Genomic DNA, 26,433 nt, shown 5'->3' on the forward strand with positions numbered 1-26,433 from the left:
TTGTGGTCTGATTATTCTCAGTTTCCCTGCATTGACAAACTTTCACTCTCTCTCTTCTCTTCTCATTTCTTCTACTTCCTCCTCCCCTTCCTTCTCTTCCTTCTTTTGCTTTCTTTTTTTTTTTTTTAATTGAGGTATAACTGGTAAATAACATCATATTAGTTTCAGGTATACAACATAATGATTCAACATTTGTATATATTGCAAAATGATCACCACAATCATTCTAGTTAATATCTGTCACCACACATAGTTACAAATCTTTCCCTCTTCCTTCTTCTTCTTCTTACTCTTTCTCTCTCTTTATAATTATGTCACATAGTCACAGCTAGTTGTAAGAGAAAATGAGTATTTAGTTGCTCCAGCCAACAAAATTAGGATCCTGTTGACAAGAAAGACAGGAATAGATGTTGAACAAAATGCTAGTGTGCTGCACATATTATGTTCACTATGCTGTAGTTATTTTTACGTGTCTCTCTCCTGAATCACAAGCCATGACTTAGCGCCTAGATTTATGCTCAGAACATGGTAAGTGTTCAGGAAATGTTGGTAGAATTTTAAAAATGTAAATTCTAACAATTTCCTATGCTTTTTTTCCTCTGATGTACTTACAAAGCTAACTTTGTAAGGTAACAAACAATAAAAGAAAATCCAGAGAAAACAAACTAAAACCCTGTGCTTTTTGGGAAAAATCTTTGGTTTATTCTACCTTACTTGGTTTATATTATTTAGCTTCACAGGGCGACTATAAAATTTAGCCAAACTATTCATAAATGTTAGAATAGACTTTTATAAATCACCATTTTTATATAATCCTAAGGAAAGAGCCTATTATAAATGATAAAAAGGAAAAGTAGCTGAAGCATTTCAATGTGCAGAGGAATGAATAAGCAAGACTAAGAATACCAAAAGTGAGGACCAGCAATATTTGGCAATAAGAATAGCTGTACAAATTCACCTTCTAAAAGAGAAGATTTGGGGTAGATCATACAATATGCATAGATGAGTCTATGTGTTTCAAATTATGCATTGGAAGACAAACCATTTATCGAGGATCTTGGTGTGTGTGTGAAGATAGAAAAACAAAAGAAAGCAACAGTATATTTAAAAAAATATTTAGAAATCCAAACCTCAGGATTGTTTATAGCCCACCACTCCTTCTACTTATGCCTACAATTAATGAGAAAAGTTTTTATTTTTAATATGGTGTGTGTCTGGGAAAGTCATAAAGTTCAAGTTCTACAAGGAGCAATAGCCCTGCTGAGAACTCATGGATGACAGAATTATAAAATGATGCTGAATTTCATTAGGTTCCTGCTATTTAGTAAACAACAGAATTATCATACATTTCCTTTCTAGTAATAATTGCCAAAGGAGAAAATAGTTGTTATTTCATTCCATCCAGAGATCTATTTTTTTTTTTACCAATTAGGCTTTTTAAAACAACTAATTAAGGCACAAAGTAGTGGTGCTGAATTATTATTTGTGTCTTTTTTTTCTTGTTGTGCAGTAATTAATAATAACAAAATGTTTTGATTTTACCCAAAGGTAGTTATGTTTGAAAAGTATAAGGAAATTTACTTCAATTAGATAAGAGCCCCATTGGAGCTTGGTTAAATGAGAATTTTAAAATATAACATTTTTTTCCAACTCCCTAGAATATAAACAACTAAAAAGATGGAAACCAGAGACATTTTCTGGCTTAGCTCATAAAGGGTAACAGATATCTAGAAATGAAATCTTCAATATTCATTTTGATGTGGCCTGGGAACATCTGCTAAACATGGCATGGCCCACTGTCTTTAGATCTGGCCTCTGCTTTTAACAGGGTAGGAAGGAGACTTAGATAGAAGCAGGGTAGAATAGAGCTATTGGCCTACCCTATTAGCCAAAGCCCAATATCAAAATATATGACACCATATAGAATTGTCAGGGCAAAGATTGACCAAATAGGTGGAGTCCCAGGATAAAGTAGGAGAGTATTTTAACAGGTGGCAGGGAATAGTGAGGACAACAATGGGTCAAAGGATACTTAGACAATCATGTCATGAATGAGGTTCCACTGGACCATGATTCCCTTCACTAGCAAGTTCACCTCAGATATATCCATGGTCTCAAATATGAAGAAAGTTATTACTGGAATGAAAACTTAGGGAAGGAACCATAGATCAAGCATGCTTATGTGATCTGAAGCACCAGGTGTAAATTCCTCTCTGGAACCAGGAAGAAATATAACTGATCTGATTATGCAAAGGTGATGGAACCTGTCAAACATACTCTATACTCCCCATGCCAAATCAAGCATGCAAATGATGCATTTTATTTGGCCATGATCCCCTCTCGAACTACAATCATCTTTCTTCTTCCCCACCTCCCCAAACGTCTTAATTTGTTGAAATCTAATTTTGACTCTAATTTGTGCTCACTAATATCACCAATGCCTTGAAAATTCTTATGTCCAATGGATCATTTCAGGGTTCATCCTGAAGCATATGTCATTGTAGAATAACTCCACCTTATTTAAATCAACTCCTCTCTGAGCACGCATACACATTTTCTTCTCTGGTTCTCCTTTTCATTCTCATCACCCTTCCTCAATTTCTTCATTGGCCCATTTCCTAGATTTCTAAGGTTCTTCCCAAGGTTTTGACTTTGGAAGTTCTTTTCTATCCCTGTAGGATCTCACTGGGCAATTTTATTTGTTCTTATTTTATGGAGTAACAGTATTTTATTTGAGATTCTTTCTGTCTTAATTAATTTGAGACCTCAAAAGGACAAGAACTAACCAATAGTTGTCAAGTACCTCATGTTCCGAAATGAAGTTCTATACAACCTATTTAAAATGGGCAATTTTGTGGTAAAATTTTTGATTAAAAATTGTTACACTGTCGACTTCCAGGAGGATATAAAATGTTGAGATTGAAGAGGGAGAAAGAAATAGAGTTTATTTGAAGCGAGCATTCGTTTGAATGCTACTGAATTTCCTCTGTTTGATGGAGGAGGGGAAGAATCAGCTTTCCCCTTACCACAAGCCTCCAGTGCTTAAAATTTGTCTCCTAAAGTTTCCAAGAACACAAGCATATGTTGAATGACTAAGATATTTAAAGACTAGAACTGGGGCTTCCCTGGTGGTGCAGTGGTTGAGAGTCCGCCTGCCGATGCAGGGGACACGGGTTCGTGCCCCGGTCCAGGAGGATCCCACATGCCGCGGAGCGGCTGGGCCCGTGAGCCATGGCCGCTGAGCCTGCGCGTCCGGAGCCTGTGCTCCGCAACGGGAGGGGCCACAGCCGTGAGAGGCCGGCATACTGGAAAACAAACAAACAAACAACAACAAAAAAAAGACTAGAACTGGCCACCTAGGGTCAGAGCATAAAGAAGTGGCTACAATGGGAACCACCTGTGATTTCTCAGATGCTAAGGAATAGCTGTATATTTCCCAAGGCCCAGAGAGCAAGGCAGTCTCACTGGGAAAGCCTTTAGTGTATCAAAGACTAAGGTATACATTTGCCAAATCTGAGGAAGATGTAGTAAGTAGCCAGCAGGAAGAGAGCATTGCCTAAGTCAAGGAAGCTATAGTCAGATGCTCTTAGAAGGATAATCTTCAAGGAATCCATGCAAGTATCCATGAGACTCATCTTGGAACATGATCCAAGCCCTGAAAGCACAGATGCCATGTCACTATCAGCAAGTAAGACATATGGCTTCTTCTCCTCCTTTCTCTTCCTTAAATCCTGGGTGAGGGCAGAAAGGGGGAAGAGAAGTGCAAAATGAGTAAATTTAAGAAATCCATCCCAGCCTGGGGAGAGGAGGGACTCTGAGGTTGAATGAAAGCCAGAATTTTAGAAGTATTTAGACTAGTCATTGATATGTAGTGCACTGAGCCTATTCTCAGAAAAAAATGATGAAAGTTTTTTTACTATCAAAGGATGATCTAGAGAGGGATCAGTTGAAAATATCATCCAGTGGGTGGGGAAATAACTCACTCTGATCGTTTTAAGAGACAGTGAAAAAAAGAGTTATTTTCTGCTTGTAAACAATGAAGTCTGGCATTTGGATGTGAGTGATTACACTAACGACTCTCATCACTGTCTTCAGCCCTCATCTCTCTTAAGACTCATATTTCTAGCTTCCTATGGAATATCTTTACCTGTTAGTCTCTATATTTAGAGGCAACCTAGCATATTCAAAATCAAATTCTTCTCTATAAATCATGCTTATTTTCCTATATTCTCTCTCAGCAATAAGAACATTATAATCCATCCAGCCTAAAATTTTAACAGCTTCAAATCAATCTGACCCCTTCTTCTCCCATATTCCTGACACTGAATTCAAATACTTCTCTTTTTTTTTTGCCTTCTGAACAAATTTCATTTCAAACCCTCTTCTTCCTCCATCTCCAACCCATTGACTAAATTCTACCAATCAACATTCTTTGCCAAGACTTTTGAATTACTCTCTTATCTGTCTCTCTGCCTTTAATCTGATCATATTTTAATTTATCTTCTAAACTATCTCTCTAGTTTCATCCTTCTAAAACAAATGTGATTATTGTATCCTTCTTTGCCTATGCATTTTGCATAAGATCTCTCAACTAGAATTCTTTCTTCTGCTGGAGAACGCTTCAAAATGATTTAGTAAGTCCTCATCTGTTTCTGTGTCATGAGCAGGATGAGTCCTTAACTCTTTCTCAATCACATCACCCTGTATGAACAGCTAATATAACATGATTCATTCTGAATTGTAATTATGTGTCATTACTACTCTTCCTTCCTCCGGAGGGTGAGCCCTCTAAGTGCAGGGATCATTTTTCTGTCATTTTTGTTGTCCCAGTTCCTGGTTGTTGGATGAATGAAGCCATTAATGGGCCACCATATGTAGTGCTAGACATTCTTACTTCAGTTTTGGCTCAAACTAGGGTTATTCATAGGAATTGGAGGTTCCTATGATTAATTGGAGGTTAGTCATTAGGAATGCGCAGGTGAGAGAGATGATGGAGGCTAAAAACCAGACAAATCTGAATAAATTCTTGCATTCAGCAAAACTAAAATCCATTCATTCATGTCAATTTTGCTTTTTTCTTTCCAGTAGTTTATCCTTTGGGCAATTGAAACTAGAGTTATTAGTTTAACACATTGTTATGAAATCATTATATTTTTCCATTATTCATTTAATTGTTTAAACATCTTTGCAGTTAGTTAATAGAAATCACTTGCATTATAACCTTGTTGCTTTGCTTTAGTATTCATTCAGTTCTTTTTTTTTTTTTGCGGTACGCGGGCCTCTCTCCCGCTGCGGAGCACAGGCTCCGGACGCGCAGGCTCAGCGGCCATGGCTCATGGGTCTAGCCGCTCCGCGGCATGTGGGATCTTCCCGGACCGGGGCACAAACCCGTGTCCCCTGCATCGGCAGGTGGACTCTCAACCACTGCGCTGCCAGGGAAGCCCTCACTTCAGTTCTTAAGAATACAGAGGAATGAAGTGTTACATGAATGCTCAATAAGATTAAACAGGCAGCTTGGACTGAGGACCTAAGCTCTATGTCTAGAAGTTGAACAAGGGCTGCACCCCGAGAGATGATCAACCACAAAATGCAATAATTCTGCTTATTATCCAAGGACAAATATAATTGTTTTTTATAATAACTCTATAGCTTTCATTTGGGTATCTCTATAAGGAAAATTTATTTATGCATTTACTAGAGTTGGCATCTAGGAATGAAGTATTATTATATTTGGAGAAAGAGAGAAATTTTCTGTATATCCATATCTACTTATATATCTCACACATAAGGAGTTTTAATGAATACATGGATCCCTGATTAAACAATTAGCCCCAACACTAGAGGGTATCCAGAAATACAATTCCTGATATGTGATTAGGTTATCATTTCTACGAATTTCAGTCAGAATTTAGAAATTTCATCTAATGTTCTAATAGAATGTATATCTCCAAATGACATACAGTGACAACAATCATTGACGCATGAAGCAAAATGTATGACACTTTCCTATGCGGCACTGTTTCAAATTGCCGTAGATATAAGTTTAGGTGACAATTGTAACCTAATTAGTCATACACCCTTAACACCAATAGTTTTACCTCTGCAAATAAGCTAGTTAAGAACAGATTCTGTCCCCCTATCTTCCAAAATGCCTAGCACAGTGGTAAGAAAAACAAGTCTGAAACAACTGATTGTCTATTAAAATTTTGTAAACATTTTGTGGTAGTCAAGGACGTGCTTTTCTCTTGGGTGTTACGTTTCTTCTACCTTCTGTGTTCTGTTACTGCAATCACAGGCATCTTTGTTGCTTACTTAGAACAGGTGACTGCTGTTTCTTATCATTGCAGAGACATTTTCCTGGCTACCCCCCCTCTTTTAAAGCGTTACATGGAGGAACATGAAAGCATGGCATTCACAGTTCAACATTTCAGGGCAATCAGTTCCTTTTGCCTGATTTACTTGAGAATAAAGTAACCATAATAGAAAGCGACCATTTTAGTCAACATTTAAAGAACATATTTTTTAGTTTTAATAACTGATGTGAGCCCTAGCTTTTCAATAATCACCTCCTCATCTCTCTCTCTCCATCTCTTTCTCTCTACCACTCTCCATTCCCTATTCTCTCTTAATTCTGTTTTTCCTACAAAATGTACAAACACACATATACATGTGCACACACACATATATATACATCCACAAAATTATTGTACCTGGGGACTTTTGTATAAACAGTGCCTAATAAAACTCACCAGCAGAGATCATTAGAATTAATAATTTTTAAATTATCAGGTGTAGAAAAGAAGGAACTGATGTGAAGTCAAACACTGTAAGAGGTGGAATATTTTTTAGAAAGGAACTATCAGGAAGATACATATAACACTATTCCACAAATGTTTTCTCTTTACAGTGTTGAATGTTTTAATGTATTTACTGATTTAATTACAATTATTATGGCTAGTACTTAAGTAAAGCTGTGAAGAAGGTGAAAATAATCTTTTGCCTTTCCTATTCTGTATTCTGTGATTCTTACCTCCCTTGAGGGTCTAATAGCTTTCTACCAATTTCTGCTCATATCTACTACTGCCTAGATTTTCTCCTTTTCTGCCTGAACCAGGCCTGGCCTTCTACAATGCTCTGTATGCTATGAAATTTAGCTCCTGCTAATGCCAGTGTGTTTCATTCTTTGATTTTTCTTCTAGTAATCTTAATGGTTAATCTGAATAGACCAGGAATCTCCAACACAAATAAGTACCGTGGGCAAGTATGTAGTATTATAAAGTAATAAAGATATAAGACAACTTAACTTTGAATATTGAGGATTGAGGCAAATTGGAGACATTGGCCATGTCTAAAATGGAAAGCCATTATTCGGTTACAGCCTAATGGTGTCATGTGAAAATGAAAACCTAGTGTTGTGAGATCTTTAGATTTTTTAGTACAAGCCAGAAATGTAGGTTTTCATGTGAAAATTCTAATCCTTTTGAAACACTGTTCAGGTGTAAAACAAAATATACCTATAGGCAGAATTTGGACTCTGTGTCACTAGCTTGCCACTTCTTTGGTAGGTGATTTTCAAATAAAGGAATAATGGCTAATAGTTGCTTAATTTTTTTTCTATAGAGATACTCAGTTTAGTGAAAGAGACTAACACTTTAAGGTAATTACAGTTTTGTAATGAGTGATAAGAATTGTATCAGCAAAAGATCAAGGGAGCCCAGAATTGAGGGAAGGGGACATTTACCTGCCTGGAGTGTTCTCAGGAAGCATACCCTAGAGGAGGTGAATCTAGGTTAACAGAAGGTGTTTATGAGGGACAGAAGATAAAAGGTATTTCAGAGAGTTGCCAAGTGGGAAGAGAGAGAGGTAAGAAAGCACTGTGTATGTGTGTGCTTGAGAAGAGACAAAAATTTGAGGTTCTTTCCACAAAGAAGTGGAATTGGAAATTCCAGACATGAAATCTGGTTTTTGAGGGATATTATTTGGGGCAGGAGGGCCTCCTGGATTCTTCTTAATAATTTCAAAACACAAACTCCTCTCTATTTTTCTTTTTCCCTTTCCAGGTGATTTTAATGTGACCTTGCTGCTCCTTTAGATCAAAGGATACTCATCATGTAGTTTTACAACAAATTTTATGGTCATAGAAGTTAAATATTTACATTTGGAAGATGGCAAGGTTACTCTTAGTAGATATTTTATTAAAAGATATGTTATTATTGTTCTAACATTTCTACTGTTTTTAAAAGTATATTTATCTTACTTGCAAGTTCAAGTGAGATAATTGAACATGTGGTTATCTCAGTCACAGGGTGCACACATCTGTGGAAATGTAGCCAAGCCAAGCTGCAATCCCTTCAAAGTTTTCACTGAAAGGTGTTCACATTGATGAATGGTTCATTCTCCCTATTGAATTGACTGCAGAGGCTAAGAGTATCTATAAATAGAAAAACCCAGACCAAATCATATCATATCATGTGTCATACCAGGAGTAATATATACAAGTAAGAAATATTATGAAAATAACTAGTACAGGTGGAATCCACATATATTAGTAAAGAAGGGTGTAGAGATAAAAGCAGGAGAGATAAATAAATGTAGAGAGTAGATATTTTGAGCCAAACTTTTCATTGATCATAAAATGTTTTATATTTATATATTCAAAGACTTTTGTATATATACAAACCTATTCACTTTCAAAAAAGCTGTTGCTAGAGTGTATAGACACATCACTAAAACAATAAGATTTATTCTTCATCTATGGCCTCAGGTAATATGCATGTAGTCAATTTGTTGATTTTATTTAAAAACAACTATTGTTTAGCAATTTGAGAGTTGTTTGCAGGACTCTTTATCACATACATTTTATGGAGGATAACCTTGATTAGTGATACTGATCTTACTGTATCATGTGCATATTTACAAGAAAAGTCAATTTTAGTTCATCTGCTTGTCTTTCTGTGCTTCTCCCACCACATTCCTATTTTATGAATGTACTACAAATGTATTAATTTAGCCAGTAGACTTCTGTTTTGTTGGGATTTTCTTTCCCCATGGAATTTCCAGCTGATAGGTTGATTATTCCCATCCTTGACAAAATCCTAGAATGCTGATCAATACTTGCTGAACAGAATTGAGTGTGCCTCACCAGATAAGGGAAACACATGCACACTCTTTGATGTTTTTCTGTAGTGAAAAATATTTTAAGGTATTGAGTGATTTATATATGTGGGTATGTGTCTCTGGCAATATGATGGTATAATCAGTATTTCCTGTTGAAGACAGAATGCTAACACTGAATGGTTTCAGCTAAGCTATGGAGGAAAGAAAGCAATAGTACCACCATTCCAGAAAAGACGTGAGCCGATCTAGGTGATGATGCTTTGCACTGCATCAACATTTCTGGATGAAACCTCTGTCAATCTGCTTCACTTTTAATTTAAATACTTGGATAAGGGTGAAGTGAGCAGACTCGTGTGGCCTGGTAGAGAAGAACTGCTCTGAGTTTCTTTATTTTATTTAACTGTTATTCCAAGATTGCCTCACTTGTTGAATTCCATAGTTTTCATTTATGCAAGAATGACAGGGACAGGGGCAGCAGAGCTAAATTCAAAGAGCCGAAAAGGATAAAAGATCAGAAGCTCAAAATGAAAAGTAGATGATGCCACATAAAATTCAGAGTATTATGGATTAATTTTTTCAGTAACTTGAAAAAAATATTTCTTTTCATGAAGACCCATAAACATAGCTCTGCGACTAGAGCAGAGGGAGGAAAGGGGCATTTTCTTGTTATTCTCCATTTCAGCCAAGACAAACATCCTGCTTTAGAAAATTAATAAAATAGTGGTTACATTAAACCTTTTTCTCTGAGAATCTTTAACATCACCAGCATGAATTTTCCTTCACCAAATTCAAATGAAACTTAACTGGAGCAGTTATGTAAGACTGTCACTTTACAAAACATAAGAGCCAGAGGATAATGTAGTTTGCAAATATAAGGTGCTCTTTCCTCTTTTAATTCCTAGACCAGACATTTGAATGAATCCCAGATGTATTTAGGTAGATGAAATCCCTTCCTCACCAACATATCTCTGAGCCAATCAAAGATTACCAGTTAAAAAAACACCAGTTCTCTGTATTTCTATTCTTTTACCATTTGCATCCTAAAAGTGACACTCTAGTTCAATGCTTATAGTTTCATGGCTGTGCATTTTCATTTTGACAATATGATCTACAGATAAGGGACTGGAGGTATAAGAACTCTGAATATTGATTATTCTGATTTTAAAGTGCAAATTGCATTTTAAATAGATCTCAGACTGCTACGTGAGGCGGGTTGGAGTCACAGGTAGTACTGTTCAGATTGTCAGTAGCCTGTTGTCACAGCTGGAGTTGAAACTTGGACAAATAATTGTAAATGTGATCTTAGAATGAGACTGAATGCCAGTGTTGAGTCATTGTTTTAATTTCAAAATCAATGTCACTGTAAACATATAGAATGCTCTTTTTGAACAGAATTAAGCGTATAGCATATGATAAGTGGAAAAAATGTTTACCTATGAAGTTATCTCTGCAATGAAACGTTTTAAGTTATGGGGTCATTCTTGAGCATTTATGTGTTTTCTTAGGATTTGATGGAATAACATATTTGCCCTGTTGAGGACCAAGTACTAAAGCTACATAATTTCAGATAGTAATTAAGGAAAGGAGGAGGTAGTGGTTATCATTCTTAGAAAGGTGTATGTGAGTTATACTGAGTTACAGTGGTTTGCACTCCACCAACATTTCCAAATGAAACCTATGTGGCCCAGCATCATTGGAAATACAAGTGTCTTAAAGTGAGGTGAGAACAAATGGTCTGCAAGAAATGCCTGATCGGAGGTCTTTTATTTTATTTACTCATTATCCTAGGCACATATTCTACAACATAACTCTATTTATGCATAAAATGTCAGACATAGGCGCTCACATCTTTAGTCTGAAAGATGATTTTTTAATAATACATCTAACACAATCAGCCTCATTTTAAACAATTTAAATTCTTTGAAGATATATAAAACACTTGAGGATGGAAAAAAAAGTCATATGAAGAAATTGTTCTTTCTTCTACTCCTTCTCCAAAACTGCTGTTTTTAAATCTGTAATTCTTAAAGTGTAGTGTGTACCAGGCATACCAGGAGGGGTTGATAAAACACAAATTGCTTGGTCTTAACTCTAGAGTTCCTAAGTCAGTAGAATCGGGACCCAAAAGTTTGCATTTCTCGTGAGTTTCCAGATGTTTTTTCTGCTTTTGATCCAGGGAACATACTTTGAGAACCACCACAGCAGAATAATACCATTTTAATTCAGGTTAGCTTTATGATAGAACCATAGGATTATGTTCACTTTATGCAATTTTTTAAAAGGGGTTATGTGACAGTAGTGGCAGTTACAAGGAATAAATCATCATATAGCTGATTGCTTTGCACATATGTGTACATGTCCGTGTTATTCAATAGGAAGAACACTCTCTCGGAGGCAAAATACCTGGGTTCTAATTCTGTTTTATTGTTTGGAAAATTTCTTGGAAAAAGTAGTCAACCACTCTGTCTCAATTGCCCAAGTATTACAATGGAAATAATAATAATTGTCCTGCTTCGAAGCATAGGTCTTGAAGTGGCAATATCTTGACATTTTTTCCAGGTCTATAATCTATATCATGTAAATAACTTTTACTTACGTGATAATCCATGAATAGCATTTTTCCCCTTGGTGAACATTGGTGGCCAAAAAATTGAGACCAAACTATTAAAATTTGCTATTCCTTAAGGTCTTCAGCTGCTTCTATTTATTGATTCTGGGATTATCTCTTCTGTGCTGCAAGAGATGCCTACTAATTATAATATTCCAGAACTGGAAAAACAAATAAATATTCATCATATTCACATCTTTTATCATTTTATAAATGTAATTCCTCCAACTCTACCTCCACTCTTACCCTCAAGTTTTTAGCTCTTTAAATTTCATATCTTTTTGAAAAAACTCACACACCTTTTCCTAGTTGTTATACCATCTCTGAATCTGTTTCTATACTGCTATTTCTTTCTTAAGGTATGGCATACAGAACTACATTCGACATTCTTATTTAGATGAATTATAGTTCATTCAAGGATAAAAGCATATTTACTGGTTAATTTTTCTCTTAACTGCCTTCCCAATAATTGTCATAGCTCTCTTTGGCCTTGTGTTTTTCAGACAATATTTTTAGGAATGATTCCACAAGAGGAAACCATTATCCTGAAGTATAATGTGTGTGTGTGTGTGTGTGTGTGTGTGTGTGTGTGTGTGTGTGTGTATGCCTGTGTGAGTTCCACTTGCTAAATGTATTATAGTTTCCATTCTTATGCTAACTCACACATGGAACAGTTTTAGTTTGTACTCCTCCACTAGACATATCATTTTCTTTAAATATCTAGTGCTACTTGAAAGTCTCAAAGTTTCCCTAAGTGACCTTATTTCAAATCATTGTAGAGATGTTCAGATAGGTCCTGGTAGATTACCAGGTAGGTGATACCTTGTGTATTAGTCAAAATTTTCCAGAGAAACAGAACCGAGAGTGGGTGGGAGGCGGGAGGATACAGAAAGAGAGAGAAAATTAAAGAGAGATTGTAAGTAATTGGCTCGTGATTATGGAAGCTGGCGAGTCCAAAATCTGCAGAACTAATGTCCCATTTTGAGTCTGAAGCCTGGAAGGCCACTATAACCAGGAAGAGCAGATATTTCAGTTAGCAGGCTGTCTCACAGAAGACTTCTCTCTTACTCATGGGGAAGTCAGCCTTTTGTTCTATTCAGAGCTTCAGCTGATTAGATGAGGCCTGCTCACATTGTGGAGGGCAATCAGTTTTACTAAGTCTACTGATTTAAATGTTAACCTTATTCAAAAGTCTTCTCACAGAAACATCCAGAATACTGTTTGACCAACTATTTGGATAACCCATGGCCCAGCCAAGTTCACATATAAAATTAATCATTACTCCTTGGTATCATTACCTCAGCATTGGAGAAAGCCTATCTCACCACAGCCTTTTTTTTTTTTTTTTTTTTTTTTTTGCCTGCAAGTCACTCTCTCTTCTAAAATATTTGATCTTCCTACTCAATGTTGATCAACCATTTTTAATAACCATAACTACGTAACTTTTTATTATTTAAATTCTGAGTAAAGTATATCAGCTGCTTCTTTCTTGTAAAGTTCTGTCAAATAATCCTAATAATTGATAGGAATAATTTTTCTTTAGAGAATACCATATTGCCTTTTCACTAAATTGCTATGCACATATAAGTGTAGAACCATCTTGACTTTGTAGATCATCTTGACAAGCATTCCATTCCTCCTATCTACTTGATTTATATAATTTTTATATAGCCATAGGGAAGAACATTTTGGCTTCCCTAGCAATGCACCTTTCAGATGTCCAAATATGAAGGTGACATTTAGAACATTTTATCCACATTCTGTACTTCTCGGGGTAACCATCGCAATAGCTATTAGCTTGTACCAGTCCTCTGGCTGAGTATGGATTTGGGTGATGTATTGTGACAAGTGATTTGAATAATGAGTTACTTTAGTCATGGTAATTGCTTAATTTAAATTGGTTTTTAATTAGATCTAGAACAGTGGTCCCTAAACAAGCTGATCATCAAAATCACATGGGAACTTGTTAAAAATACAGAGTCACAGGCTCCACCTGTGGATGTCTGTTTCACAGTCTCCAATATTGGGGCCCCCAAATCCATACTTTAAAAATGTTGCTCACCTAATTGTGACAGTAAATAATGATGTGAAGAATACATGGAATTACAAAGTTTTTAAAATTTCTAGACGTTTTTTAATTTTGAGGATTATTTTGAACTAAACATTCAGCTACCTTTTTTTTATAATAAAAATTGAAATAAAGAATCCATTGATTCTTTTGTCAGATTCTTTTAATTCCAAGGGTCAGCTTTTCCACCACTATCATTGTATAGTACTAGTGATTCTTGACCTGGCATCTTGCTCTATTTTTTTAAGAAAAGCTTTTATTAATTTTTTTTGGAATATCGAGCACAGTGTTTCTTAGAGTCATTTTTAGTTGTTCTTAGGTTTTTTGAACCTGATTTGCCTTACTTCGTGGGCTTTCTTGTTTTGCCTTACTTTGTGGATTTTGTTATTTTGCTCCCTTGGCCAATTGTACCATTAAAAATGCCATTCTCCCCGCTCATCCACAATGACCTCTTTTGCTTTCCAGTTAGCCATACAGGGATTTTGTTTGAGCACCTGGATTTCTTGATTCGTGGCACACATTTTGCCTGGGCTTCTGATAAGGTGTTTTAAACAGTCTCCAGGTTTCTGGTAGATTATTTGTCTTTTTTTTTTCCCAACTCCTTTACATTTTTTTCTAATATCCACATTTTGATGTAGGTCCCTTTTATAAAATTGAGTTAGCATGTGTTCGATGTTTCTTGGCTTCCCCACTTTCAGCAGAATGTGAAACTTAATCATATACTGATCACTAATATATAGTGGTTTGTATAATTTCTGATTCACTTCCTGTCTTTTATGCAGAACTCGTGCAGTGTATTTCCTTTCCTTATGGATTCTATAATTACTTGATCTAAGAAGCAGTTATTTATTCCCCCCAAAATGTTTCTTTCATATCTCTCCTTAATGAGAATATCCATGAATCTAGATGTGAATAATTAAAATTCTATTTGATCACCATCTGTCCTAATTTTGAATATTCACACTTAGGGTTAATACTTTTAGCACTATATATATTTGAGCATCAGATGAAGAGAACTCTAGGAATCAGAATTCTCAGTTGATGGCACATTGTCTTCATTTATCTCTCTCTTAAGTGACTTAGTTGATCATTTCTCACCTTCCATAACCCTTTATCTTCCTTCTCTAGACAGGTTATGATGTTAAGAAGTTTAACAAATATTTTTTGTGTATTGATGTTTTTGCAGAACATGTATTATTTTGGGTGTACTTTGTTGTTTATTGTACTTGTTAAATATTTAAAGAGTATTTTGATAGATATTTCACTCTGCTCCTTGCTTTTTTTTTTTTTTTAACGTCTTTATTGGAGTATAATTGCTTTACAATGTTGTGTTAGTTTTTGCTGTATAACAAAGTGAATCAGCTATACGTATACATACATCCCCATATCCCCTCCCTCTTGCATCTCCCTCCCACCCTCCCTATCCCACCCCTCTAGGTGGTCACAAAGCAATCCCACTACTGGGCATATCCCTTGAGAAAACCACAATTCAAGAAGAGTCATGTTCCTTGCTTTTTAATCAGTGCCATGTTTTGGCTAGTGCCGTGCATATGTCTAACCTGTTCCTTCTAACTGCAGCATAGTATCCCATGGCAGAGATCCACCACTTCTTTCTCGTCCCCTGTCCTAGTGATTGGTGACTCAAATTGCCTCCAGCTCTCCAACATCATTTTGCCCTGGTTTATGGCATCATCCACCACTGATTTCTTGATTGCGATTGGTTTAGCATAGCACAGTTCTCCTCCAAGTTGTTTCGCAAGGAAAATTTTCATTTACATCAGTGTTTCTCAACCTCAGCACTATTAAAATTTTGAACTGGATGAATCTTTGTTGTGGGATCTCCTGTGCATTGTAAAATATTTAGCAGCATCTCTGGCTCTACCCATAAGATACCAGTAGCACCCCCAGTTAGGACATAACAAACATCTCCAGGTGTTATCAAAAGTCTCCTGGGGGAGGAGGGGGTACAAAGTCACCCCTTGTTAAGAACAACTGATGTAGACTTTCTAAGTATTTAGATGCTACTTTCGTTAAATCTTACATATTCTTAGTTGTCCATTACAGCCTGTGACTCAGTGGCACTATGACCTGGTTTCTTTTGCTGCTCATCCACTCTTGTTGTTCCACGATGTCAATTATATATGGTTACTCATTTCTTGGCAAGCATTCCACTCCTCTTATCTGCTTGATTTATATAATTTTTATATAGCCATAAGGAAGAAAATTTTGGCTTCTCTAGCAACACACTTTTCAGTGACTTGTTATTACATGTTCTTTATATATAATAATTGTTCTTTTCTTTTTTAATATACATAAGCCAGGCCTGAGGTTAAACAAATTTTAAAACTTATCTTTAATTACTTCACTTCCAATCTGTAAATAGTATAAGGAAACAAGTCTATGATTTTATAGTCATATCTTGATTTTAATTATAACCAGTTATCCAATTATTTCACAGATTTGGCTTTAAGCTACTTCAGTCTATATTAAAAGTAACACCTAGCCAAAAGGTCCTCAACTAAGTGGCAGATTTATTAACAAAAGAATCCAACTATTCACAGATGCTTTCTCTTCAACTATCATCATATATGAACAAGGAATGTATATATTTAGGGTCTGAATTAATGTTTTCTCTGAGTGACTCCTAAAAAATATGGAATGTTATGGTAAAACCTCTAATTCAAATGGTCTGAAATCATGTAAGTGAAATATTTTTGGAAGTTTAAATGAGCAAAAAGCTCACTGGATTGAGAGTCAAAATATTTGAGTTTAATAACTGATTTGCCCCTTATGCATTGTATGTCTTTTGGCTTAAATTCTCTAGTTTCCTTAACTAAGAAATGGCAGAATTTTTAAAAGATAAAATTAAATTAAAATTAATGAAACTTTAAGATATTATCATAAGGAGGAATTATATTATTATTTGCCAGAATTTTGACAAAATTTTGATCCTCCTCATGCCAAACACACTCCTTGTAGTGGCAGGCTGTGATCTAAAGAATTTCTCTTAAACCTCATGAAGCTACTGGCAATATCTGGTGTTGTTGGTTTTAGACTCATCTTTGATCCCAGGTTTGATGCCTGTCCCTCTACTCCTGCCACAGTACTAACTTCCCAGTTCTAGTTTGTCACTTGGTTTTCCTCTCTGTATTACCCATCCATTCTTGGGCAACACAAAAGTCTTATCTATTTCTGATTTTTGGCCTGGCCCCCCTCCAACCTGCCCCATACCCCTCTCTGGTTATCAGGTTTTTCTTTTTAAGTATTCCAGTAATGGGCCTAGTCAAAACCTCTAGATTCATCATCTTGTAAAGGGAACCAAGAATATATATTGCCTGTAATGATTCAGCTTATAGATGAATAATATTCATTAAAAGAGAAGAGCAAGTCCAGATAGTGTCAGATTCTCAGCTCATGCAATGCCTCTAACTGATATCCTCCACTGGCTTCCCATTTCACTAATAATGAAATTCAGTGTCCTTGCTGAACACCCAATGCACTACATAATTTAACCAGTCTATGCCATCTGATCTCATCTCCTGCCGCTTAACCCGAGCATATTTCACTCTAGCCACACTGATCTTGTTACTTGCTCTTGAGTGGGTCAAAATAGACCTTGTCAAGTTGCTTTTCTTTCTGCTTGGGATACACTTCTTCCATAGTAAATGTTTACTAAATATGTGGTAAATGAATAAATATAGTTTCCTCTACTTCCATGCCCTTCTCATACCTCTATAACAATTTTTGAGGGCTAAGAAAAAAGGCCAGTGCTCTATTATGTGACTTACAATGCCACTCCACCTAAATGCTATGTCTATCCCCAGTTACTTAGTGGTTATTCATCAAACCTCTCTCCAAGAATAAATATGTAACTGGGCATCAAATGAATATGTGCATAAACCTAAGAGGAGATTAGTATGTAATAACATATTTTATAGTATTTTGAAATAGAGTATAAGAACTAAAAATACTCATTTATTTTGTACTTAATCTATTTTCCAGTTATGGAAATCAAATGAATCTATTGAGTTAATAATGTTAAGAATCTGTGAACAATTTATTTTACTATTAGTTTTGTGAAAGTTAATAAACCAATGTGTTTATTTCTAAAATATAAATCAATATTTATGGAGACTGGATAAAATAATAAATGAATAATAAATGGAAACATAACATTCAAAGTTGAAACCTATGATACAAATAAGGCTTTTTTCTTTAATAATTACAGGAAATTGGTCGACCCCTGAGAAGAAGGATAAATTAATTTTGATTTATTCTCTTGATTCATGCTGAACTTTGTTAATATTATCTAACATATGAGGAAGCTGTGAGCTTAATCTTTGCCATAATCAGAAAGTATAATACCAATAGTGCATTGCAGGCTCCCCTAGTGCCATGTAATGTTTCCAGCTAGCCACAGTCTTTCTCTCTGGGAACCAGGTGTGCAGAGCCACATCTCCTATGGGATGAAGGTGAGAGAGTACACTTACATATTCCAAGTGAGTGTGTATCCATTTTGAACATTATCATCAATGAGAAAGATGCTCACTTCATGATCATATTTCCTTATGTTTCCATTTCTGCACAAAGTAGTCTGGGAGGAGATTGTTAACCATAGATTCAAATTCTTCATTGCATAAACTACCTAAATAAAGAACACCAATACCTACATGTTAATAGGCAGTAGTCTTTGAGTCATAAATGCATCTAAACCTCAGTTCTGCCATCATAAGTGACGTTGGGCAAATTATTTCATTGCTCAGAATCTGGTTCATCATCAGTGAAACGGTGGTAGATATTTAACCAACAGTGCTACCTGGGAAGATTACAATTAGGAAACAAATTTAAAGTGGCTACAAGAGTTGTTGACACATAGAGAGCACTCAGAAAAGTTTAGGCCTTGAAAGATCACATCAACCATTATCCAACTGATGACAGATTCAAAGCCAAATGGGCAGTACTACATTGAAGGATTTTTATGTGTGTTATAGTAGTTAGAAATCATGCCTTGATTGACTTTGTGTGAATAAGATCTTGTTCTGTGTCTCCCTCATAATTCTCATTAAAAGCTGATTGCTGAATGATATTCAACTGTCCAAAGTAAATATGGAGGAAAAGGGATAGGGGAGAACAGGGAAGCCTGTTCATATACATGTGTTTACCTTTCCATTTATTTACTTGTTGCCGTGCACTAGGAAGCATTTCTATCAGAGAATTTGTTGATTCTTTTCATCCTGATGACTCGAGGATTTTCTCACCATCTCCTAATTTCCCAAAAGCTGTGAGTTTAGCAATCTGAACCTTTGCTCTTCATCTACTACCAGCCAAATTCTGAGATAATTCTCCAACCCCCTCGGTTATGTCCTGGGTGATTACCACAGCACCCCTTTCCTCCAGATTTCCTGCTCCACAAAGCCAGGCAGAGCTCTTTAGAAATTGAAACCTTTGGAGAAATTGTTTCATAATAATTTATTTGTAACAGAATTTTGCTGTTTGCTTCTCTGAAGCTGGTTCACTAAGGAAGCAGCGTTCAGTATTTTTTCTTTTATTCTTCTCTCTTTTCTTTTTTTTTTTTTTTTTTGCAAACTCTCTGTGTAAGGCACCAGGTGAGATTCTCAGAACATATTGAACCACTTTAAATGGAAAAGTCTATCCTAGACCTGGGTGTTTATCTCCTCCATGACCTATATTCTTTTTCACAGAGGGAGGAAGAGAACCAGGAAAGGAGATCAGCCCTTGCCACACATTACCCAGATCAGATACTCTTAAAACAGAGCTTTCAGAACCCATTTGGGGGACACATTGCACCGCACAATTAAATCAAGGGTCACATCCTGTGTTGCTACCAGGGCAGCTGTGGTTCTGCCTTCTGTCTGTAGTGCGTTCACTCCCATTGGTGTGTGAAGAAAGGCGGCTAGACCCTTAACAGCAACAGAGGCAGACACCAAGTAGGATAAAATTATATTTTAATAGGGTGAGGTCTAACAGCAAAATGGTTTTTGGCAGGGAGGGGCAGGTGAGGGGGAAGGAAATGATTTACCATTCTCTGTCCCTCTGGGGTTGAAATGGGTTTCAGTGATTCACTTGTTATTGCTGTGCACTAGGAAGCCTTTATTTAGCTTCCTATGTGGGGATTTTAGTCTTTTTTAATTTAACACTGACAAGGAGAGAATATTAATTTATGAAAGAATAATATCCTTCATATTATCTCTCAAGGACGTATTTCTTCCTTTTCAAGAGACCCTGGGCTTTTGCATCAATTTGCTTTACTATGTACATGTAAGCAGAGAGCTCTAGGAGAACCTTTGCTTATAGTATCATAAATGATTATCCCTCATTTTTTCCAGTAACATTGATCAGAATATCCGCTTCTAAACAGGTTGTCATGTAGTGTGTGTCTCTTCTTCAGACTGGATTTCAAAGTGAGTTTGCTTTATATTTTGTCTCTGAAAATGCCCATTGACTTGAATACCAATTGGATTAAAAGGGGAAAAAACTCATTTTATGATTTGTACAGCTGTTTCTGAGCCCTGATTCTTATAAAAGGTACCCCGGTGGCATTTCCTTACCACAAGATTGACAGACTGGGGAAAGCTAAACATTTTCTTTTCTAAAGAAATGGTGGAAAACAGACCTATTTGCAGGATTGGCTTGTCCTTGGTAAAATGTTTGAAACCACTGAGTTGCATCACGGCCATAAAGCAAAAAAGCTGTTCCAAAGTCTTAATTTCTAGCCAGTGTTTAAGCAGCTGCAACAGAAAAAAAAGAATTTCTTCTGACCTTCCAAATCACTCCCAGTAAACTGATTTTGCTGAGAAATTTTACAATACTCATTTACTTTTCATGTCCAAGCAGAGGTTCAATGTCTTTAAAACCCTTTCTCTGAATGTCATATGGTAAATGCAGGATGATTTAGGTGTGTACATAAGCCTTGGTGGTACGCTTTTGTTTGAGGGAATGTGAAAAAAATTCAGAAAGTAGGAGAACAGGAACTTTAAGTGGGATTTTTTGGGGAAAATGCATATGCACATGTTTCTCAAGGAGCTGACATCATTGAGATTTAGCAGTTGGAGTATCATTTAACCTGGCTCTTTCTTTTTCATGATTTTTCCTGCATTCCTCAGTGGGTTTCATTACCATTTAGAGGCCAGCTCTGCAAGGGATGAAGAGGCATCATCTGCTCCCCAGGGAGGGATGGAGACTAATACAACAGAATTTCTAGTGTATGAGCAAGAGTGCAGAAACACAAGCCTCCCGTGGATTGTGGGAAATTAGAAAGCTTTTCTTTTGAAATTATTTAAACTGCAAATCTAAGGGGAGAAACTCCATAAAACTACATGTTACAATCCAAAACTAATCTCCCTTTCCAAGAGAAGAAGTCTATGCTATGGTTCTAATTGATAACATGCTTGTACTGTTTACCACAAACAAATCTTCTTACTCCTAAACCTCCTGATTATAGATTATTCTATTCCTGATGGTTTGAAACCCCCACAATTTCTCCCCATATTTACTCAACTGAATAATTTGTTGGTAAAAATTAGGTAAAAAACTCTTAATTTCTTAAAATGTTTTAAACATAGTTTGGTTTTATTTCTGCTCTCTGTACTGGTGAACTGCTTAGTGATCTGGAATATTCATCTTAGTTTCAACAGCTGAATATAAATCTCAACAAAAATAATGTATTTTTTTCCTCTCTTTTTACTCCTAATGAGTGGTAAATCCAGACTGATAAGAGATGAAAAACAGAAAAACTTGAAATTGAACTTATTGAACATTTAGAAAATAGTTGACCTAAGATTAGAAATTGAGATAGGGATATAGAACATTAAAAGAAAGAGAATTTGCTGCTGACAATAGGGAAAGGGGCGGGAAGTAGCTATAAAATAGTGAGAACTGCTTTCCATAAACCACATAAAAACCCCATCTCATTACCCTATAGACATGGAGTACACACACAGTAAAATCTTTGTAATCTGGCATTTGAGAGGAAATGAGGTGCCAGTTAATGTCAAGTTATGCTTAATAAAGACTTAGCTCATGTTGTCTCAGGTGGTATCCTTCTTGGACTTCCCTTATCCTCCCCTTAAAGACTTAGACATAAAAGGCATGAAAGGGCAGTGGTTTCTACATATAAATCATCATTTGTTGTTGTTTTTTTTAAAAGACTGGTACAGCGGAGCTCTACCTTCCCACTCCTCATCAGAATGATCACCTGGCACAGTGGTCCTACCACTGGCTATGTTCCACTTTCATTCAGCATCCTCATCGTTTACTCCTTTGGAAATAGCTACTTTTATCTCTTGCTAATAGCATGGGAAATGAATCAATAAGCATATATATAAACAAGATTCCTTAGACTTGAAACAGTACCCTGACAATGTAAAGAAAGATGAGAAATAAATGCTAGAGCTACTCATTCATATGTTTAAGTGCAGCAAAGTACAGCTCTCCAACCTCCATGTCCTTGACCGTCTAAGTTTTGGTTCAAACCCCATGCAGTATGAAAGTGGATGATAAATACCGAGATCTAACGTACCTCCCCTAGTTCTTTTTACTTTCTGGTCTTCTCTCAGTTACATAGACATTACAAAATGTCTATGGTCCACTGTCTCCCACAAGTATGCAACTTTCATTCATCAAGCAATTTTTCAGGATCCAGCTTTGTGCTAGAAGCTGAGGATACAAATGAAACATCACTGCTGCCCTTGAGGCAATTGATACGCTGGCTTGAGGAACTGACTCTCAATTTCCTTCACCCAAACATTTGGGCTGGCACTGTCCTTCAAAATTATCTACCCTGTCACATGACTTTAGATATTTGGTTCTTGAGAACAGTTCTATACTTAATGTTGAGAGAGTTTTATGTTTGGAATTTGTGCTAAGGGAAAGTGATGATGCTGTGAATTAGAGGTTCTTAAACGTAAATATATGACAGATTATTTGGCTTTCTAAAACTTTTAAAAGACATGCATTCCTAGCCTTGTTTTGGCCCTACTGAATTAGATTCTCCATATGTGAGGCACAGGGGATTCTGACATGAGAAACTGTACCCAAAGTGATGTTTCCATCAGCGAACTTGGAATCAGGTAAAGACTAGGTGAATCCTACTGGATCTATATTTGTATTTTACTCTACTGAGGAATGTGTATAAAATATATTAAAAGCCTTGAATGAGGAAATATTGTTCAAGTGGGGACATGTCACATCAATTTTTCTCTTCCTATTTCCTTGCCTAATCACAAATTCCCATCATGCACTAATATAGTGAAGGGATTTCCTCTGCCAATATATTGCCATAGATATTTCTGGGAGATGCATGAAGACAGACTGCATTTTTTAGTGTATAAATATATATAATCTGATTACACAGTTTTGTAGAATCAGGTTGATCATATGTAAATGTATGCAGTATATGTTTAGTCAGAGGGTCCCAGGAATATATCCACAGAACTCTGGAACATTTTAGCTCATAAACAGAATTTTTTCCCACTAGTCCCAATGAAACACTAAAGCCCCCAAAAGGACACATATGGACTAAATACAAATTTGTACTCCCTGCTGGAATTATTGTTTTTAAAATCTATGTAGCCTCAGAAAGTTAATTTTTGCTCCATGGAAGCTTTGTTTTTTTTTTTTTTTTTAAGTTATTACAAGTAGAGTGCCTGAGCCACCTCTGTTCTGCTGCTTCCCAATCTCTGCCTTTCCCATTCTACTGAGCAGAGGGTACCGAGGTAGCAGATGGGCACAGATAGCCTCAGTCACTGCCTAATCTCTGTGTGGCAGGCTCTGTGGGTCTTAGCCAAAGATGTTCTGGCTAACTCTGCCACATTTGATTCTATGGGTTTAATCATCATATTTTTTCCCTTTTTCACTTTTTCCCTAGTTCCTCAGACCTTTTCATGCTGAGGTTGGCCTCTCACATCAACCTGCATGAATCATAAACCTCTCAAATTAAAAATGGAAAAGACCAAGTGATTAGTCATCTTTTCACTAATAGGAATCCTTTTGTTTGCTTGTGTGTCTGTGTCCTTTACTAACTTCTGTTTAAAAACATATAAAATAGGTGCCCAGACTTCTGGAGCATAGTGTGCTTATAGCCACCCCTGAGTGAGGGACCCTACTGAGGAAGGCTTCCCAATGAAGTGCAGTGACCACTGGATTCAGAGTTGACTTCAGCTCACGTATTCCAGTGACCTTGTAAAAGTCTCTTTGGAGTTTATTTTTTTCAGTGTTAAAGTGATAAAGTAGAATCACTAAATCTTTATAATTCTTCTTATTTTGTAATTCTATAGCTCCTTCTAAGAAATCTACCTTCTCTATTTTGACTTAGCTCCCCTGTGTTTTATTTAGTTATTGTATTTCCCTATATCTTTATCTGAGCAAGGATTTTTTTTTTTCCTTTCTCAAGGCTGAGTGGTTTCTATTCAAATCTCTGCAGACTGATTGCAAAAGTATCCTGAAAAAAACATAATCATTGACTGACATTTATAAATCTCTGTCAGCACATGAAAGTTAGTTAAAGAAGTAGGATTCATTATCTCATTATCTCATAGGCTTAGCTAATCTCAGAGTTATGGACCATTTCTGGATGTGAGGACTTAATATGGAGGCAAGCTGCAGAGTGAAAAATTAAAACTGATAAGATTGCTATTCTGCCTCATCCTCCAAGTATTCATAAGTTTTGAGCTGAACCTCTAACAGGAATCAGGAGTCATTAGGAAGATATGTTTTGTTTTGGTTTTGTTTTTTGGCTGCATTGGATCTTAGTTGCAGCACACTGGCTCTTTGTTGTGGTGCATGGGCTTCTCTCTAGTTGTGGCATGGGAGTTTTCTCTCTCTAGTTGTGGCATGCAGGTTTTCTCTCTCTCTAGTTGTGGCACGTGGGCTCCAGGGTGCGTGAGCCCTGTAGTCGTGGCATGTAGGCTTTGTTGTCCCGCAGCATGTGGGATCTTAGTTCTCCGACCAGGGATTGAATCCACATCCCCTGCATTGGAAGGCGATTCTTTATGACTGGACCCCAGGGAAGTCCCAAGAAGGGACTTTTATATTATATTTGCTTGACAAACATGTGTGAACATGAAACATAGGAAATACCGGGAAATGTTATAATCACCTGTTGTCCAAATTAAAATGAAGGAAACTGGGTTCAGAAATGCTGGTTTTAATTTAATTATATAGTGTGACCAAGTTTTTCTCACTTAGGAACAAGATAAGAGGGTGATATGGTGGCATTTTCTAGGTAAAATCAATAAAACAAGCAAAAATATGTATGTAGGTTTTTTAAAATAATTCACTGGGCTCTACAAGAATTATTGGTTCATCGATTCCCAAATGAAAAAGAAAATCCTCAAATGTTTTCAGAATTAAAGAGGTGATCCGTAGCTTTACTGAATTTTCTCACACCTTCATTATTCTTAGCTTAATCTGGAAAGAGTGAGGTCATGACAAACTTTCTGGGTAGTGAATTCTACCTCTCCAGGTTTGTAGTAAAATAAAATCTTAAAGTAGAAAAGGGGGAAATGAGAAATCATTTTGGTCTGGTTTCCCTTTCTCCAAATATCTGAGATCAAATGTATATCCATGAATATAGAAATCTATGAATATATATATACACATATTTATGTGAATAATTACATATAATCTCTCCTTTGTAAATACAACATAAACTAAATTACGATATTTAATGATTGAATGTTTAATAATAGTTTTTCTTTTCAAAATGATAAGCCAAGTATATAATCCTATTCTTGTTTATTGCAGTGAATATCAGAGAACTTGTCACTGAAAACATTAATTTTTTCTTTATTTTTAATATGTGATTAAGTGATTCTTTTCATGGTGAGAAAAAAAAAAACCTAGAAAAATAAGTGATAATTATATCATGAACTGGACAAAAGCTAGTAAAAAAGCCCCATCAGTACCTTTCTGTTTCCCTAGCAGGACAGATTGGGCTGTAGGTGCTGAGGCAGTGAGAGAAAGCCATCTTCATATAGCAGCCAAAAAAAAAAGTGTTAGTTCATTTTTTCCATTACTTTCAACTCATATATAATGTCATTAGTTATTTTAGAAAGTCATGTTTCATACCCTTGGGATTATCATTCAGTGCTCTTAGGATAGGGGCAGCAGCATGGAAATGGCATGATTCTTTCTTAAGTGGCTCTTCTACAAAAATGAGCACCACGCTTATGTAGCTCAATTCTAGGAGTCTCAGTTTCTTCCCCTACAAAACAGTGTTAAAAACTTCACTTCCTCTGGTGGATTACAGTCGGGAGTGTTGTGTAAAGCCCCTTGTTCAGAGCTGGCACATAGTGATGTTAATGATACTGATGGTGGACACCTGCTAGATGCCAGCCATTGGGCCAAGTGCTTTATGTGCATTTTCACACTTAATCCTTTTCACATACCCTGATGTAGGTCTTGCTCTCATTTCTCTTCACTTCACAGAGAGGTTAAGTCACAGAACTCGTAATTAACAGAACTGGACTCAGAACCCAGATTTGCTCAATCCCAAGTCTGGACTCTTAACCACCATACAGCACCTGCTTCCTAGATGTCCATAGTAGTTCTTGAAAAATGAGTTATTAGTTACTCTTCCCATTTTACCTCAAAAAATAATAGACTGAGTGAAGAGATTCTC

The sequence above is a fragment of the Phocoena phocoena genome, chromosome 3 (genome assembly GCF_963924675.1).
Source record: "Phocoena phocoena chromosome 3, mPhoPho1.1, whole genome shotgun sequence".
Classification (NCBI taxonomy): Eukaryota; Metazoa; Chordata; class Mammalia; order Artiodactyla; family Phocoenidae; genus Phocoena; species Phocoena phocoena.